The following is a 6,000-nucleotide window of genomic DNA, read 5'->3' as shown; positions in this document are numbered from 1 at the left end:
CTTTCACTTGTTTGATAAAAGTCACACTGAGGTATTTTTATATGATTTGGGACTATTATGAAAGGTGTCATTTCCCTAATTTCTTTCTCAGCTTGTTTATCTTTTGTGTAGAGGAAGGCTACTGATTTTTTTGAGTTAATTTTATACCCAGCCACTTTGCTGAAGTTGTTTATCAGGCTTAGGAGTTCTCTGTTGTAACTTTTGGGGTGTTCTATGTATACTACCCTATCCTCTGCAACAGTGATTTTGACTTCTTCCTTTCCAATCTGAATCCTTTTGACCTCCCTTTGTTGTCTGAGTTTTGGCTAATGCTGGGGACAACATACAATGGAGACATCTCAGTAGCCCGCAGTAGCTTTTTGTAAAAACTGGTTGTTTCCATTTCTCCAAACCTTAGCCCTAGACAACGGCTGTATAGATTTCATTTGTGTGTGACTGCCTATCAGTTGGCCTTGGTGTGCACAATTATTGTATTATATCTGACTTTTCTACTTCTTTCTCCTTCTGCTCTGGTGAATTCTGTGAAACTAGATGTTCCTTGATGTTATGATTCTTAGACAATTGGAAATTGATGCATAGGGGCACAGCACAGCAGAGCCCTAGTGGCCCAGGTGGATACTGTGTGTTCTCATCTTGGAAAAAATTTAATAACTGCAGAATTGTAGTTCTAGATTAGGGTTTGACTTGCAAAGACAGCTTGAAGAAAATAAGAGAAAATGAATTAGAGCCAACATTGGGACCCTAAGAAAGGAAAAAGTTATTGAAGTTAGGAAGTAAGTTTTACATAATATTATAGACTAGTTAAGGAAGTATAGAATATATAAAATAATATACTAGTAAACTAAGTCTAACTACTGGAACCCTTATGAGAGTCATTGTGTGCAAGGAACAGAACGCTAGTGGAATTAGTGTGCTAAGGGTTACCTTGATTCTTTCTGGCCACTGCCTGGCAGTTTTGCCTATGTCATTTATCATTAGAGTGTCGCAGGAAAATGCAATTAGCTGATCTCGGAGCTTTGGACTCTGAAGTATAAAAGTAAAGAGTTAAAGTTTAAATAATGATAAGTTTACAATTATTATTATTATATTGGCCACAGGCCTGGGTATAGGGCAAGCCTGAAACTTTGGAGAACAGTTGTAATTCTTAGTTCTTGGGGAGATGTAGTCATTCTTTGCATTTGATTTGGCAATGATTATAAATCTCTTTTTTCTACCCGCTTTTGGATTATTAATAAAGGACTGGGGCAAGAGAAAGGCTACAGAACATGTGAAGACTAAATGAGAGAGCATGAGGGAGTGAATGAGAGAGTAAATGACAGAGCTAATGTAAGAACAAATGTGAGAGCGAATGAGAGAGCATGACAAGAGCATGTGAAGAGTGAGTGGAGAGAGAATGTGAAGAGTGAATGAGGGAGCTAATGAGGGAGCGAGTCTGAGAACAAATGTGAGAGCCAGGGAGAGAGCATGAGGAGAGCATTTGAGAATGAGTGAGGAGAGAATGTGAGGTGTGTGTGAAGACTGTGTGTGTGCATGACAGGAGAGTGCATGTGCTGTGTGTGAGATATGTGTGAGGTGTGTGTGAAGACTGTGTGTGTGCGTGACAGGAGAGTGCATGTGTTGTGTGTGAGATATGTGTGAGGTGTGTGTGAAGATTGTGTGTGTGCATGACAGGAGAGTGCATGTGGTGTGTGTGAAATATGTATGAGGTGTGTATGAAGATTGTGTGTGTGCGTGACAGGAGAGTGCATGTGCTGTGTGTGAGATATGTATGAGGTGTGTATGAAGACTGTGTGTGTGAGTGACAGGAGAGTGCATGTGGTGTGTGTGAGATATTTGTGAGGTGTGTATGAAGATTATGTGTGTGTACATGACAGGAGAGTGCATGTGGTGTGTGTGAGATATGTACGAGGTGTGTATGAAGAGTGTGTGTGAGAATGAAAGGGTAATGAACAGACGTGTGCATGATTGTGGGAGTTTGAGAAAAGAAAACTGCAATAAAAAAAGCGGAGTGCACAAAAGAATGCAGCGTGTGTGCAGCCTCAAGCTGAGAGAGAGAGAGAGAGAGAGAGAGAGAGAGAGAGAGAGAGAGAGAGAGAGAGAGAGAGAGAGACAATGACTTTAAGCCTTGAAGTTGCCTATCAGTTTGTACCCAAAGAGGAGTCTGTGGATATGTATTATGTGCCTTCCAGATAACCCTGCTTCCAGGTGAGAACTCTGATCCTGTGACCGAGGGCCAGGAAAGGCTGACAGAATGGCTGCTCCCCTGAGCGCAAAGGATAAAACTTTTAGGTCTATGACCTCCTAATTTATCTTTTCACCTAAAGACTTATTATTCAAATTTTCTTACTGGGATAAAACTATGATCCTGGTGAGCGTCTTGTCTCTTGGATGCTCAGTCAGTTCTTTGTTGTCACAGACTGTTTGAGCTTACTCCAGTCACTGGGATTATTCACATCTTCAATTTTCCTGTACTTTTCAGATTTCTAACATTTGTGGCAAACTGCGTGGCAAAAGCAATGAATGTTGAGCACTTCCCTGGGGTCCAGTGCATATGGAGCTACGGGTGTATGGATATGGTAAATCCCTAGGAGTTACTCTAAGAATGTAGGACTGTGCTCTTAAGACCCCTGCCTGACCTCACTTCACTTTGCCAGCTTTGTGGGCTTCTACACTGCTGCTCTGAGAAGAACTGAAAACTAAGGGAATAGATGTGTAGCCTCCCATTACCTTTGTTATTGTTAGGATATTAGTAGGATAGGCTTGATTGAAATATACTCTCAAAAATATTAACAAAACCATTGCCTCTTGTGTACCATCTGGATGAAGGACCAAGTTCACAGACATTTCTTCACAAACTCTCGAAAGCCAGCAAATTGGAGCATGAAGAAAGCCAAGTCCAAGGCATTCAAAACCAGCATCCTCACCAATGCCCCCAGGAAAGGCTTTGGTTAAAGAAGGGAGGTACTGAGACAGTTGGCCCTCATACACTCAGAGAAGACTGTGCCAGGAGAATTGGGGAAGGATTGTGGGAGAGTAATTAAGTATCAGTAGTCAGTGAGCAGAATGTAAAGTGAAAAAGAAAAAATATATAAATAGAAATAAAACAAAGTTCTTTAACAAAATGGGATACAATGTATTGCTGAACTAACTCTACTGTATTTACATTTGCACATGCTTTAACAGATAGAGAGACTAGATGTGATAAAGTAGGATGCCCTTGTCATTTACATACATTATGTATACAAGATAAATGAGGTGGAGAACATGCAGTTCAAAGATCCATTGTTCCCTCACATCTATGTGGCTCTGCTTCCCTTTATCAGGACTGTGGAGGCCTCTGCTCATCCAGGTCTCAGGGCTCAACCAAAATGCAGTCCCCTATGATCTCTGGCCAAGTGCTCTTGTGTTCACAACAGAACTCTGCCTCAGGCTGCAGAGGCACTGAAGGGCCAGCCTTCACCTTCAAGGTGCAACCTTTCTTTCAGTTTTTCCAGGCTCTCTGTTACTCAACTGGAGGTTTCAACAGAGGCCTTTCATCTCAATAACAGAAGCTTACCTAACCCAAAACAATGGGAAGCCATCCTACACTCCTGATTGGCTGGTTACCTGAGACCAAACAACATAGCTTTCTTCTTTATGCCTGTTTTCCTGATTTGAAAGTAAATAATGTGATCATCTGTGGTGTTGGTGGTAAGAATAAAATTCTTAACATGAATAATAGGACAATGCAGAGCATAGGCTTCACATTCTAGGTAGAGAGTGAAGAGGTAGAGGGAATTACCAAAGAAAACAATAAGAATCCTAACAACAATTACAGAAATAATGAAATGAAATAAAACAAAAATAAAAGCAAAAACAAAAATACCTTGTGGGTGCTGGTATTAAAGGCATGTATTAATTCTGACCAGCTTTGTAGGAATTTCCAATAAAAAACAAACAAACAAACAAAGAAACAGCCTTATTACACTTGCAGCAAGTGCAGGAGAGAAAGCTGGGAGACATCCTGTGCTGCTGCCCCCATGCTGTGATTCTGCAGCAACAACTTCCTTGGGAATAGCAACCTGTATGCAGTGGGATCCCTTGCTGGGCCTATCATCTCAAAAAGAGGGGCTTCCCTAATCCAAACCTTAGACTCCAGTTTACTTCAGGCCAGGAATGAAGTCAACCATCATTAGTGAAAGAGCAAGGGAAAAATTATACAGGAAAAAATATGTGCCTTAATCAGAAAAGATCCTCAACTTTTAAGGCCTCCACAATCTCCACCCCTCTCTTCTGAGCTTTGCATAGTGATGTTGTATAACTCCAGATGGTAGGAAAAGGCAGAGTTCTTCCCAGAAAAGTCATACATCATTTTCACCCTGACATATGTGAGTTGAGGTGGCATCGTATCACAGAGTCAGCACACCCGGGATAAGGACACAGAAGGCACAGATGACAATGCCAAATGGACTCCCTCCTGAACTTATGGACCCATTGAAATTGAGGTTTAGCTTAACCTTAGGCCATTCCACTCCCTGCCCATCCACCTGATTTTTATGTTTGCTCTGAGTAAAAGATCAGAGTGGACCCCCAAATATCCTCATGATTGGACTTGGAAATTCAGGAAGAATGATATTGGAGAAGGGATGGCTATGTGGTTACAATGTGGTAACTAGTTTCTGACCAGGAACCTCGTCCTTAGCCAATGGGGAATTTAAGGCCGGGCCTCCTGCTTGTTCCAGTCTACGCTAAGACTTCAGGGTCAGGCCAGCTCCTGAGCCCCACACAGGGCTGCCTGCATACTCTTGTGACTGCATTAGAGCCAGAGTGCTCTCCACCCTATTCTCTTCTCTCCTCTTTGTCACAGCCATGGTCCCCAAGAGCACTTGTCAAGCACATTTATATATCTATCTCTATCTCAAAGTCAGGTTCCCAGAATCAATCCCCATAGCTGACCATAAATGAGGATTCACTCTGTGTGTGTGTGTATATATATAGTATTTTAGAACACAGAATAGGGATTCTTGGTGAAAGCTTCATGGACATGTATTGCAGAACTAGAGTTTTAAAAAGGTTACTCATTGTCAGAGTCCAGATGTGCAGGGCCGGACGTGCCTGAGGGAGAGCCAAAGATAGGACTTGCCAAACCAGCTATCAGCCCCAAGGACATTGACCATCTATAGCCACCCTCTCCCCTTCCTTCACCCCCCTGAGTGAGATGAGCCACCCTACCTGCCTGCCGAGCTGCTAGAGAGCACGTACTCCTTGCTGATGTAATTTCGCGCCGAACGTACCTGTGCACCATTTGAATTGACCAATCATGTGTAACCGAGAGAATGCCCCTAACCTCCCCTATATAAACCCTCGAGTTTGGAGGCTCAGGGTCGATTCCTCTATCTCCTGTGTGAGATACGTGTCGACGCAGGATCCCGCTAAGACCCGGGATCTTGTTAATTAAAGCTACCTCTTGCTGTTACATCAAGAATGGCTACTCGTGATTCCTGGGGGCACCCTAGCCCGCGATCAGAGCGAGAGACGGGGCTCCCCGTTTTGGGGTATGCTCTTTCATTTGGGGGCTCGTCCGGGATCTGAGCTGACCCCCCCGGAACCACGAATGCCACTTGGAGGTACGTTAGTGTGAGTGCTGGAAAGCGGCTGCTGTGTGTGAGTGTGTGTGAATTAAGTCTTGTAGTCTGTGTTTTTCAGTACCGGTTTAAGGTCTTGGTGCACTGTCTGGGCAGATGAAGGATTCCTGCCCTGTGCACGGGTGGAAGAAGGATTCCCACCCAGTAGAAAGCTAGCTTGAGAGTGCACTGTCTGGGCAGAAGAAGGATTCCTGCCCTGTACACGGGTGGAAGAAGGATTCCCACCCCGTAGAAAGCTAGCTTGAGAGTGCACTGTCTGGGCAGAAGGAGGATTCCTGCCCTGTGCACGGGTGGAAGAAGGTTCCCCACCCCGAATAGGCGCCTGTGAATAGAGGAAGGATTCCTACTCCGAATAGTCTTTTTTTTTCTTTTTACT

The sequence above is a fragment of the Rattus norvegicus genome, chromosome 9 (assembly GCF_021556685.1).
Source record: "Rattus norvegicus strain SHRSP/BbbUtx chromosome 9, alternate assembly SHRSP_T2T, whole genome shotgun sequence".
NCBI classification, from domain to species: Eukaryota; Metazoa; Chordata; class Mammalia; order Rodentia; family Muridae; genus Rattus; species Rattus norvegicus.
Note: the sequence above shows the minus strand (reverse complement) of the source record.